This window comes from Mycteria americana, chromosome 24 (assembly GCF_035582795.1).
Source record: "Mycteria americana isolate JAX WOST 10 ecotype Jacksonville Zoo and Gardens chromosome 24, USCA_MyAme_1.0, whole genome shotgun sequence".
Taxonomy (NCBI): Eukaryota; Metazoa; Chordata; class Aves; order Ciconiiformes; family Ciconiidae; genus Mycteria; species Mycteria americana.
The window spans coordinates 2693238-2706963 of record NC_134388.1 but is presented as its reverse complement, the minus strand read 5'-3'; positions in this window follow the sequence as shown (position 1 = coordinate 2706963).

Genomic DNA, 13726 nt, shown 5'->3' with positions numbered 1-13726 from the left:
TGCTGTTCCCAGTCTGGGCTTTCTCCTGCACTGGTAAGAACAGGAGAAGTTCAAATCCAGCGAGCCTTGTTTTCACTCGTACTAACACCCCAGCAGCACGAGGGGCCCTTAGGACCATATATATTGTTTGCCTTCACTAGAAGGTTCCTACGCTGCCAGCCAGCAGAAGTCAGACCTTTGTATCTTTTTCCCAGGGACTGCAACTCCTAACAAAGTCTGGCTGAGGGCTCAGGACCAGTCCTGCAGGACCAGCTCTGGTTGGAGAGAGCAGATATGCTGCTCCCAGCCGGATGCTGCTGCAGCTAAGCTTCGTAGCACCTGAGCCCGGAGGAGACAAGGTCAGGCCTTATCTTATATAGAACATGTTCAAGTGAAATCAGCTCGTATGTTGGGCACATGCATTAACCCATCCACTGCAGGACAGTCTTGAATGTCCTTCCTGAGCTCAGCCTTTACACTGTAAATGTACCCAGGCACCGGCTGGATGGTAACGTATTTTTTTAGGATAAGGGACCTCGGGTGATTTCCCAAGTGGATGGGGCTACTCTGTCTGTCCCCTGGTGTCAGGGAAATCAGCATCTAGCAGAGTTTGACCCATCGCTATAAGGCCCTTCTAGAGAGCCAGTGCTTTTTCTGCTTCCTTTGGAAGCTCGTATTTACAGAGGGTGTCGTTGGCAGCGATCTGGAGGGAGATAAATCTGTCTGTGTATATCTGCTTTAAAGGAATGAAGCTACGTAGAGGCCTGAGTAAATCCAGCATCCGTCTTTATTACAGGTGCTGGCAGAGATAGGAATCAGAGCAAAGAGCTGGCTGTGAGCATTGCAGGGCTCTCCCCATGCCCGGCGTTTCTCAGCCTGTCCTCCCAGCACGCGCATTAAGTATTCTGTCCTCACCCCCACGCCTGGCTGCATGCGATGCCCATGACACGGTCACACGTCTCCATTTTTGATTTCCCTACACACAGGCAAAGGAGATACCTTGGGGCTCAGAGAGACCCCACCTTCCCTCCCTCCTCCCCACCGCTGTCATCTGCTTTCTGCTAACCCTGAAGGCATCATGGAGGGAGGAAGAGAAAGGAAAGATATTGAAGCAAATCCCAGGCTGGAGTCTGATGTTTCTTAATATCAAACATTGCCCAGCAGTATGGAAGCCCAGATGATGCTGTACTCACCGATGCTTGTGGCTAATGAGGAACAAAGAAGATCCTGCCTGTATCCCAGCTAGGCATTCCTCCCGACGGAGACGGGCTGCTCAGGAGGTCCAGCGCCTGGATCCGGATGCAGATGTGTGCGGCTTTCTCAGCGGAGGAGTGTGGGGATGCATCTAGGTCGGCCTTTCTCGCAGCAGTTGTTGCTTTGTGATTTGGATTCTGTTGGGGGGGGGGTGTGGGGAATTGAGGGCAGTTATTTGTATTCTTCCATGGCTGCTGCTTCCTCTGCTGCCTCCCTCCCTCCAAGGTATTTTATTATTATTTTCTGCTTGCAGCTGGCTAAGCCTCAGCTCTCTTAAGTCAGCTAATTGCACTGCTTTTGTGTGTGAGGAGGATGGCGGTGGTGGTGGTGACAGGGAGGGGGGTGTTATGGAGGATGGGTGGAGAGAGGAGCTGAGAGCACCCCCCTTTCAGTGTCACCTCTCCTCCAATTGGCTGCGAGGTACCAAATATCTCTCTACACTCTTCCTCCGGATGAATGATGCTGCCAGGGGCTGAGCACACCGTCTCCTTGCTGCTGTCAGTGGGAGCGAGAGATGCCCGTCATCCGGCAGGAGCTGGTCCTAGAGGAGGTGTGGGAGCTGGGGAGGGGTGGGTGGGAAGGGGAGGGCTTTTTGATACAGTGCATCATTCACTCGGAAAGTAAAAGGTGGCCTCAGCCTGTGGTAGGATGCAGGATTTAATGGTCCATCTTGCCTTGCACATGCAAAGCTGATTTGTACCTAAACCTCAGGTCTCGCTTCTGGTGCCAGGGGCTGTACAGACAGACCCGACAGACAGTCCTCCTTGTGCTGGGGGACCACCTCCTGTTCCTTGCTTCCAGGATGTCGGTAACTGCATTAGAGCCTGAGACCTTTGCTGGTTCCTTTGCAAATCTAAAAGTGAATGAAGAAGCAGTGATTTTCACCTGCTCCAGACCTGGGCTCACATCTCTGCCTTCTGCTTCCTGGGCTTCAGCACGCAGCCTTCCCTCCGGCTCGGGCCAAAGCCTCCACCCAGCTGCTGGTAGAGGCAGGGTTAGTTTGATGATGTCTGCTGTCAAAAATCCCCCCCATGTTTGCATCGTGCAGCCAATGTGCTTGGTGCCGTACAAAGATGAAGGCAGCTCTAGCTTTAGTAGTGACCCCCCAGTGAAGGAAGTGTAAGGGTTTCTCTTCTGAGTCTTAGCAGAAATGGTCTGAGAGAGGACATCTCTTTTATTATATCAAGTGATAGAGCAGGACTGTGAAGTCTGCCTGTGCCTGCTGCCCTGGGATTTTCCTGTTACCATCTGCTAACGACGCATGTGATTTTTTTCAGGGCTGTTCAGTGGGCAGAGGGGCTGCCGTGATCTGGAGATCAGGGCATGGTGGGGAGATGGAGGAGTGCTGCGTGGTGGAAGCCGGAGTCTACCTATTGCACCTCTTTTTCTGTTACGGTAAGAAGAGGAGCACCTCTTTTTCTGTTAAAAGCACCTCTTTTTCATGTTTTGTTTTGGTTTGGGTTTTTTTTTCCTTGAAAAAGCACCTCTTTTTCTGTTACGGTAAGAAGAGGAGTCCTGTCTTGGTCCTGGCTCTCACGCAGCCCTCTCATGCAGTCTCAGCGTGGTGCTGGGGCTCTCCGGCAGCACCAGCCAAGGTCTGCAGGCTCAGGAGAAGGGCTGATGTGCTGCGCTGCAGCTAAAGTCGCAGTCTCACAAGGCCCTGCTCTGGCACACTCCCTGGCTGCCCACCTAGGACACGCCATGCCTCTCCCATCACTTCACCCATTCCATCCTTATCCTGTAACCGCATGTCCCTGCTGGGTGCTCACGTCCCATGTGTTGGGAATGGGGACCTTTGGTACCTCAGGAGGGAGATGGCTGGTTTCCAGCTCTTACAAACACAAGTGGCGTAGCTCCATGTGGACGTTGTTCTCTTAGGATGAGTGGCACCTCTCTGCAGGACGAGGTACTGAGGACAGTATTTCCTCAATCCAGTGGATGTCACTGTAAAGAAAGCGACACACATCAGTGCTAGCCAAACGCCAGCAGCTCCTAGTCACGTGCATGGTCAGCCTGGTAGATCCTGGGTCAGACCTCAGAGGGATGATCGGGTATCCCTCGCTCACATCTCACAGTTTGGGCATCCCTGTGGTCCAGGATACACAAGATACTCATGGATGCTTAAGGATGCATTATATTTCTTTAAGGCATAAGAAGCAGACAGAAAATCCATGGGGACAGAAAGAGATGCCAGGAAGTCTGTAACACTTGATGGCTCCAAAGTTAATTATCGAAGTCCACAGGGTCATCTCCGGCTAAAGTGAATATTTGCCTTTTACCTTCATTTTTATATGAAAAATGCTCATCTCGTGTTTTCCAAGGCAGTTTAAGCCTTATAGCATACGTATGCATATGATAGCATATGAATGCCATCTACTGGCTGCAGGCCCAGGACTTGGAGCAAGTGTACTTTTTCCAAACCCCATCCATCTGGTCACGGAGGTATTTCATTGAGCACATACTGATGGGCTGAGTTAGCCCATCTCTGCTTGCCAGGCCAACCGGTTTTGTTGGGACTCCATTTTCTTTTGGTATGCTGGGATGTATAAAGTGAACACTGCACCAAGCTGATTTGCCAGCACTGCAATTCCTCTGGGAATTCTCCTGTGCTGAGCATGCAGAGTCTCTGCAACTCATGCAGAGTCCTGCCGACTCGGAGGAGGCAATAGCAAGGCAAAGGAATGTGTTGTGCAGGACCAGGTCCTTCCCGGTGCTGGGTGTTTTCCCAAGCGCTTTTTTTACCCTGTTCCAATCTCTCTTGTACCTCCACATGCTCCTCTCACCTGGAACAGCACGTTTTTATGTTACTTGATAGCGTGTTTTTTTCAATCTGTGAGCCAAATACTCACATGAAAGGGAGAAAAGGATGGTATGTTACTTTGGGAAAGACGCTGACTGTCATGTGAGCATCTTCTTTTTACTTCCCTGAATTCGATGCTCATTTTTAGGCAGTGAGAGCTTGTGCTGATGGGGACTTTCTGCAATCCTGCAGGTCACCAGCAACCCAGAGGCTCTAGATTACTTTCCTACCTGTATGAACCTGTGATAGAAATGATTGCCTTGTTCAAAAATGCTGATGTTGTTATTATTACAGTAAATCCAGCTGTTTCTTGTACACTGGTGGAAGTCAAAGACAGAAACCTGTTTTGGAGTCTGCCACGGGAGGGCGGTGGATCCCCCCCAGCCTGCGGGGAATCTCGCTTCTGGCTGCGACGGAGATGCACGAAACGGGCTGCAGAGGTCACTTTGCACCAGGAGATGGCTGGGGCTGAGCGGTGAAAGTGTCCCGGTGGCTTCCTCCAAAAGGGAAAGCAGAAACGGTAAGTTTGGCCCCAGCCTAAGTCTGATGACTCTTTAAAGACGGGTTGAAATGCTTTTTCCAAAAGCCAATATTGAAAAGGTCCTGCCGCTGGCCCAAGGACCTTTGCAAAGGGAAGGGATGAGAGGTGCTCACTGGGCAAACTGGGGATGTGGGACTTCACTGACAGCTAAACTCAAACCTTCCCCAAATGCTGCACGGGAGAGGCTGCTGGAGCCGAGAGCTCACCATGGTGCACGGGTCCACCGCAGGGCTGCAGCTTGTTCATGTGCTTGCACATTTGCAAGGTCTGTGTGGTTTCTAGGATTCTTGGAGTTGAACTCCAAGGCATTCAAAACTCAATTCTAGGAGCTGAAATTTAAGGCATTTTAAATGTCTTTCTTAATGGCCAGGACATTAAAATGTTTGCATCTGGCAGAGCATCCCAGAGAGGGAGGTCCTGGGGATGAATGGGGTCTGAGATTTCCATACTCAAAGATCTCCTCCTTCTCCATTCACACTCTTGTTTCCTGACCCCATCAGAGGTCTTTAGGTGGAGGTGACAACAGACCCCGACACTCCAAAAGCCCAAATGAGAAACATCCATAGCCTGTTTACTCTTCTTTCCATCCCTTTTTGACAAGCTTGGGCTTTTCCCAAATTTTCCCAAAGTCACTGGCATTTTTATTAAGCCTTTTGCATGGTGGTGACACAGCTGATGGTGCCCAGCAAATGCTGGGTGCTGACGGTAGCCAGTTACAGTGCAAGCTGACAGTGGGCTCAAGCTTGTGGGGCTATCGAGGTCTTACGAGGTGACTAGGAAAGGAATGAGTACCCTAATGAGTGCAATGCTCCAGCACGAGCTAAACCTCTTACTAAACTCCAGAGAATCCACACAGGCAAAGGACATTTTGAATACCCAACTCTCGAGAAGCTTTTCAGATTTTACACCTTACTGGGCACCGGAGGATCCAAGCAGGAGGTGTACAGTCTGCAGAAATCCAGCTTGTTCAGACTGGCTGCTCACAGGATGGCTCCTTTTAAATGCCTGCAGGTTTCTCTTTTACAAATCTGCCTTCTGTTTTCCCCCTTACAGGTCAGGCAGAGGTTACAGGTTTTCATTTATGAGGGTAAGAAATGTGCATTTTATTTTAAACAGTCAATTGCAAAATCCCAGGAACTGGAGCTTGAAAATACTGAAAATACATGAAACTCTGTGCGACTCTCAGACTCAGCAGGGCTGGTGATGCCGCAGCTCGTGGTGGTTTAACGGGGCTGGTGCATCCCTAGGAACCCCCAGGGAGGAGACCGCAGGGCCTGGGTGCTTCCTTTTTGAGTTCGTGATAAAATCGCACATAATAAGGATGGTTGAGGCTGGAAGGCACCTCTGGAGATCGTCTAATCCAACCTCCTGCTCAAAGCAGGAGCAGCCAGAGGGGGTTGCTCAGGGCTGTGTCCAGTTGGGTTTTGATTGTCTCCAAGGATGGGGACTCCACAACCGCTCTGCACGACCTGCTCCAGCATTTGAACACCCTTACACTAAGAAAAAAAAAATTATCTTCTCTTTAAAGGGATTTTCCTGTATTTCAACTCATGGCCCTTGCCTTTTGTCCATTTGCTGGGCACCACTGAGAAAAGTCTGGCTCCAATCACTTTAAGCTAGCCTGGCTGAAATTAAGATAAAACATTTGTTTGTAGGGAAAATAAAAGTTATTTTGGTTCCTTTGAAATTATTTACAACTTGAACCAAAGTTTGAAGTGAAAAAAAAAAAAGTATTTTGGGGATGAAAAACTGCAGGCTTTGTTTAAGATATGCTTGAAATTAAATGCTTTAACTTTTTATTACACAGTGACATTCTCCATTTGAAATTTGCCTGCCTTTAATTAAAAAAGCAGGGGACCGCAAGTGCCTTCAAACATATATTTGAAAACAGAGAAACATTTTATTTTGGGGAGAACAAAATGTTTTCATTGTCTCCGCTTAAGGGAAAAAAAATGTTTACTGTGACAAATAGGAAGGTTTCGTTCTGGGTTGACCTAAAGAGAAAAATTTTTCATTTTCCTAATTTTTTACTTTGATCTTTAAAGGATAGACCAGCTATTTGCACAGGTCTAGGCTCCACTTCCAGGAATCCAAGAAGGGGAGCAGGGGAAGGAGGGACAACGTTGGGATCTGGTAGGTCTTTGAAATGTGGGATTGGATCGGACCCATTCCTGTTGAGTGACAGTAGTTGTTGTAGATCTGAATTCTTCTTTGCTTGGGCGTGGGGAGGGCTTGGACGTGTGTAGGGCAGCTCAATCTCAACATGGGCATGGCCGTACTCTGCGCTTGATGCTATCAAGCTCAGCTCGGTCTTGGCAGAGCTGGCAACTGTGGAATAAACATGTGGAAACCCATACACCCTCTCCTTGCAGCGTCCTCCACTTCTTCTTGCGAAGTTTATCTTCTCCAGTTGAGGTTTTTATAGGACAACTGCTGCAGTTCCCGGTATGGGGGCAGCAGCGCTGAAAGTCGTTACCAGCGAAAGCCTGTTTGGGCACCGGTGTGAAATAAGTTGGTGTGCTGTGATGCACCTTCCGCTGCTCTGAGGATCTCTGCCCATCGCTGTAGCGTCAGGCCCTTTGCCTCAGGGCTTTTCAGGTGTGGGGGGACCAGGTACTGCTAAAGATTTGGTTCAAAGGGATGGGACCTGTGGTGGACCAGAGTGTGTTGGGTGCAGGCTCTGCAGCAGCGAGAGCCTCTGCTTCTCCTCTTAACTGTTGCCTCCTGTGCTCTGGTTTTTGCAGGATACTGGTGCTGCTATGTGCTCTTGCAAAGCCCAGATCTGAATGAAATCCAGAGGCATGAGTGAGCGTGAATCCCAGGAGCTGCCAAGGGCATAAGGAGAGTGGTGTGGAGAAGGAAGAATCCATTTAGGTGGGCACCAGCTGCGTTGATAAAGTTATGCACCTCCCAAGGGATAAGGAAGGTAAGTGCCCAACTGTTTCTGGAAACCAAAGGCATTACGATTCCCAGCTGAGACCATGCTGGCAGCACCTTTCCTCTTCTCCTATGAAGCTGATGTCTTGACCGACATTGCTGGTGCCAAGCTGGGGATATGGGCAGAATTGGCACCCCTGGGTCCCACCAGCCTCTGACCATGGCAGTGGGAACGTGCAGGGGGAGAGCGGGGAGGCTGGTTCCTCCCTGGCCCCAGGTTCCCCATCCGAAGGCAGCACCCTGTGGTGGAGCACGGCCTGGGCCGTGTGGGATGGGGGTAACGCATGTCTGCTCCGAGGCTGCCAGGTTATTTGGCCCCAAGGACTCAGCTGGAAGGAGTCCCTGCGTGGGCAGAGGCGGCTGTCAGGAATGCACAGCCCAAACCCAGCACCACAGCCGTTTGCTGACGGGCCCCGTCACTTTGTGTGGCTATTGAACCTCTCCAGAGAGGCTCAGGGAGGCAAATCCAGCAGAGCTGGGGCTCCTCGGAGAGGTGGAGAGAGTTGCACCAGATATTTGTGGTGTAGCATAAAGAGAGGCCTGAGGGAGAGGTGGGCATTTTCCGACTCAAATCCTGATATATTTAAGGCACTTAAATGAGAAAATGATGCTTTTCTTTCTCAGGAGATGGTTTGCATGGCTAAACCATGAAGGCAAGCATCCTGTGGTTGCTCGTCGATCTGGTGGGCAGTCCTGCAGAGAGCCGGGCTGGGGGGACGGCGTGTGGTCCTCGCACAGGAGCTGAGAGCCTCGCTGCTGGACCAGCCATCCCCTCTGGAGAGGCACATGCAGGTTCCCTGTGTGAAGAAGCATGGCCCAAAGCACGCCGGGCTGCTCCCTGCACGCCTAGGCTCTTAGCAAGCCTGCATGCGGCAAGGGAAATGGCATGCGTGCCTGGACCTCGGTGCCTGAGTGATCCGTGACGTCCTTAGGGACGGAGACACTCATTAGTCCTGTATAAACACTCGTCACATTGGACTGGGCTTTGGGAGACAAGTTCGTTTGTGATGGGGATGGAGCCTGGGCAACGGAAACCTTGACTGACAGGTCAGGTTAAACTCCCTGACAGGCTGAGGGCTTGTGGTTACCTCCCAATAAGCCCTTCAGGGCAGCAGCCCCTGGCCCAGCCTTCCCTTCCCTCTGCATCAGGGTAAAGCCTCATTGCCTGCAGCGCCGTACGGCAGCTCTGCGCTTGCTGCGATGGCCCCGATGGTGTGTGGAGGAGAGCCATGGCCACCCCCAGTAGGAACCATTCTGCAACATCCTGCACCAGGGAAATATGTTTTGGGGTAGAAAAGAGATGCTAGAGAAAGAAGGCAGCGGCTGGGGATTATTTCATCCCCCACTTTAGGTTTGAAGCCTTAGATCAGGCCCATGGACAAAAGCATCTGGGAGAGATTATGGCCCTGACCTGGGGGCTGGTGTTTATGCCAAACGAAATGGCTCGTGATAAGAGGGCATCGCGTGGCCTGACCTGCTCCGCAGGACTTGTTTACATCTCATAAACAGGAAAATTTCACCCACACCCTCCTCCCTGGTGATCAGCAGCAAATCCTCCTTCCCCTGATTGCTTGTTTGACTTCCCTGGGTACAAAAACAGGCAGAAAGGCGTAACCAGTGCTGTCCAGTGACCTGCTTTTTTTTATTTTTCTGAACTGGGGCTGGCCCTGGCTTGAGGAGCGGATTGTTTAGTGTCGAGGTAGCCGTGGTGAAAAGCATCCTGGTCCTTGGCTGCGTTCACACCTGCTTGGCCGGGTGGGACTTTCTTTGTTCAAGTGCAGCAGGATGCAGATTTTGGAAGTTCCTTGTTGTTTTTTTAGCTTCTCTAGGATGAGTCCGGCTCTTGTGGTCTTTGTTCATTTCCCAGCACCTGGCTGGAGAGGGAGGCAGCGTCTGATGGCCTGGGCAGCTGCTCAAAGGTTGCGTGGTCTGAAGAACAGAGGATGTGATACTGTCCGACCTCACTGACAGGCAGGGAAGTCCTCCAGAGCTGGAGGGAGCAATGTCAACAGACAGCACTGGATCTTGCCTCGTGACCTTGTTGTCAAAGGAGCCTGTGGATGCTAAAAGTTTATATGGGTTTAAGAGGAGACTGGGCAACTGCATGTAGGAGACATTGCTGAGGGGTTACTAAGTACATCTGGCTCAAGAGTTCCTTTGAGCTGGAAACAGCTGGAGACTGGGAGAGGACTTGGAGTAATATCACATACACTTGTCTTGTTCTTACATTTCTTTGGGCATCCTCTTATGGTCACTGTTAAAGAGAAGCTCCGAGGGAAACTGAGCCCTTGGCCTGACCTGGTGTGGTGGTTTGTGTGAGGACCTTGTCCCTTGCCTCTTGTTTACAGGGTTATTTTCTGCTGTTTTGGCATCAGCTACCTCTCCAGGGAGCTGAATTTGGACTCTGCTGCTGGCTGAGCTGTGAACCAGTGAGGCTGTTTCTTAAACCTGCTTTATATATGAACTGGAAGCCCAAGCTGTTTCCACCTCAGTACTGAATGAGAAGAGAAGAAAGGCCTGATCCTGGTCAGGTGCAGGGGGGAAAAAAGGAGATGGATGGCTGAGACAGACCCTTCCTCCACCCCACCCACTTCCTCTTCTCAACTCAGCCCCTTGTTCTCATTAATTTCTCTCCAAATCTTCCCTTGCACTCATTCAAACTCTGACCTTCCCTCTTCCTACAGTGCCCTTGCTCTTCTGCTTCTCTCCTTCCTTTGGTCCCCTGCATCCTCCTCCCAGCCTCATTCTGCCCATTCTCATCCTCTCCCTGGCTGGATGAAACAGTTCCCAGCCTGCCAGCAAGCCTACAAAAAACAGTCTCTAAAGTTTGCCAGTTCCTGTCGAGGAGAGGAAATTGAAGCAAACAAGCAAATGGGCCATGAAAACCAACATCAGTCAAGAATGCAGCTTTCTGTAGCTGGCGATGGGCTAATATCTATAGTGACAGATCTGGGAAGGTTTTTCTCCTCTGCTTTAATATATAAGTGGTGGTGTTTTTTTTTTTTTTGTTCTGCATTAAGTCCCACAATTAGAATTGCTTAGCGGCAGAGGGATGTCATGGGTCAATGGCAGAGAAAACAGATCTTCTCTCTCATGGCCTTTGGGGAGGATGGAAGATGATTCAAATGGATTGACTGGTGGGATTCATGCAGAGGTTTATAATCTGCTTAGAAATATCCCCCCCTTCACGCCTACCTGAAAGAAGCTGCAAATGATGGATTTGCAGGGTGAGCTCCATGACACATTGTCTACCAAGGAAGGCTTTGCACCTGCCTGGCTCTTGGATCCGTCTCCACTTCAAAGCAGGTGAGCTCTCCATCACCAGACGTCTCACAATGAAAAGGGCCAGCAGAACGGGGCAGAGGTTGTCTGTCTTTTCATCTTGATGTAGTTCATCAACGCCAACCACGTCCCCACCTGGGGTTTGTATGGGTTAGCATTAAGGTAAACTCCACAGTGCCTCGTCTTGGGTGTCTCGCTGGGAGGTTTAGCTGGACATAAAAGCACAGACTGTTCTACCGTGAAGGCGGTGTCTTCTGTTCAGTTACGGTTTGTGGGTCCTACCTTGGGACCTCGCTCCACTCTAGCTCTGTATTAAGCCAGGTTTAGCTGGGCTTGTCCTGGTACCCAATGCCACAGCCATTGAGGAGCTGCCTTCTAATTTCAGGTTGCATCTTATTGTGGGCCAATTCCTTCCCCCAGGTAGGGGAGAAGGAACATTGTGCCAGTGTTTGTCCTTAGCTTCGTTGACTTTTGTCCCTTCCTGGAAGGGAACTGATGAAAGTGAAGACATTTGTAGAGGAGGTCCAGGGAATTCACCCTGGCTGGAGTCACAGGGGCATGGCCTTGTCCTGACCCTCCCAGGACAGTGGCTTTGGAGAAGTCACTGATGCTGTGTATTTTTTTTTTGAGGCTTGAGCTTGGGACGATGTGGCTTGATTACCTACCATGGGAGAGGGATCAGGCAGTGCGTTGGAGAGGAGCTGGAATGGGAAAGGCTATGGGTCTTTCCCAGGTCTGTGCTTGATCACTTCTGAAGGGCTTGGATTTTTGATTTTGATGGGGAGCTGTTGATGATGTGAACTACTTGAAAACACCTGGTGCAAAGTGAATGCTTTCCCTTAAAGAGATGCTTAAACTCCTATTGATTTTAGACAGAGCCCATACAGAAGGTGGTTTGCTCTTGTGTTTTATTATCTAGTAATAAACATTTATTATTGCTGCTATTCACAAGTGAGCGCCTCAGCGCAGCAAGCCTTCAAGTGATGACAGGAGCATGATAAATTTTGCTTCCAGTTCATGCCCTGATCAGTGGAGGACATTTCTTGCTTTGGGATTCCCAAGCTGTTGACAGCTGACATCTAGGTACAGGCTGCCCCAGCGAAACACCCTGTGACCTTGACATTGATGTGTGAAGGGTTAATAAGGGCTTTGCTTTGCCTCCGTGTTCACATCTGCTGATTAATTCCAGACAGGTGTCTATGGTTCAGGTCTTAAAACAACAATTGCTGAAGTGTCTGGGAACACTTAGTTAGGCTTCACTCTGCAATTCCAAGTATGGGTAAATATTTGCACCTCCGTGGTTGTAAGACACCTTTGAGATATGAAGGCAATTACTGTAGGAGTTCTTTACAAGACAAAAAGACTGATTTCCTGGGGAGCAGTGGTGGTTCGGAGGCAGGCAGGACTTGTGGGCTCTTTTTGCAGCTCTTTCTGGGTGGTCTTGGGGAAGGTCACAGGGCAGCTGGTTTTGGGTGCTGGAGGGGTTGTCGTCCTACAGCACCTCTCAGGGAATTCAAACATGCTCCCACTGATTTTTGGCTTTACAGTTTCTGGGCCACGGTTGCCCCCAGTGATCCATTCTACATGGGAGAATGAGGAGGAGAAATGCAGGATCCAGAAGCATGTGCAAAGCTCCTGCCTTGAGATGCCCTGAGGAAAGACCCTGTATGGCTCAGCGGTCCCGGAAAATACATTTAGTTTTGGTGAGTTCCTATTTCCATCGAGGTGTAGTCTAATAGTGTTCTGCCTCTTTTCATTAAAGAAACAAATGGTTTTCAGCTATATCTTTGGGGGGATACATCCCTGTGACTCTTAATTTCTGGCTTCCAACAGCGTGCCATCCTGTGATGTGTGCAAGGATAACAGAAAAAACAGTGTCTGCTTTCTGATGAGGACAATTTGGCTTATCTTTGCCTCCCTGCATGGCTGGGGACTCCAAGTAAGTTAGTTACCTGCTCTTCTAAATGTGTTTATGATGGCCCTGCTCATGCACCTCTGACTTTTTTTTTTTTTGGTCTTTTTTCTGGGTTTGGGTCTGAAAATTGTATGGAGACTTGTGGACCTAAGCCACATCTCACTCTGGCCAGCAATCCACATAACCCTCCTGAGCTGGAGTGTGGCAAATTAAAACTCGCCCCAGACGTTGTCATTGACTCGATTCAGAGACATATATGGGCTACAGGATCCTTATTATTTGGCTGAATAAACGGCCTCTCATGAGAGCTCTTCCCTCCAGTGTGTGATGAAGTTGCTTTATACCTCGCTATCTGTACCACTGGGGAGTCTGTGGTGTATTAAAACTATTGTAATAACTTCACAGGCATTTCCACATTCAAGGGATCATAATAATGCTCATAAAGTACACTCCAGCATGAAGTATTTATGAATTATTCGACTTAAGGTGGGGGGGGCGGGAAAGACCTGGGCTGAATTAATAGCTCTGGAAGAACCATAAATTTAGAGGAATCATATTGCAGAGGGTTATTTTGTGTGTGCAATAAAAGGAACATTTATGGCTTTGGTGCGTAAATTTGGTTTGAATGTTTTTGAAGCAAAGACCTTTGAACTAACTTATAACTTTTCTCCTTTCATTTTAATATTGCCTTAAAGAGAAACACCAGACACTTTGGTGCTATGCACAAAGGCAAGTGAGGAACAAGGTGGGAGCACAGTTAACTTGGCATCTTGTCCTTGTCTGTGGCCTGAAGCAGGTGAGGAAAGTGAGCAGGAGGATGCTCCCGGAGCCCTAAGGGAGATGCTCAGCCCCGGGCTGGCTTACTCTGAGCCTGCACAGGGGTTTGGTGGTCACATGTCTCCCATTCGCTGCTGTGGCAATAAATAGATGTGATCCCAAATCCCTTGTTAGTAATCATCTTGTCTGGAGGCGTTTCTGGATGCTGTTCACACGCTGCAATAAGGCAGACGGCTGTGAG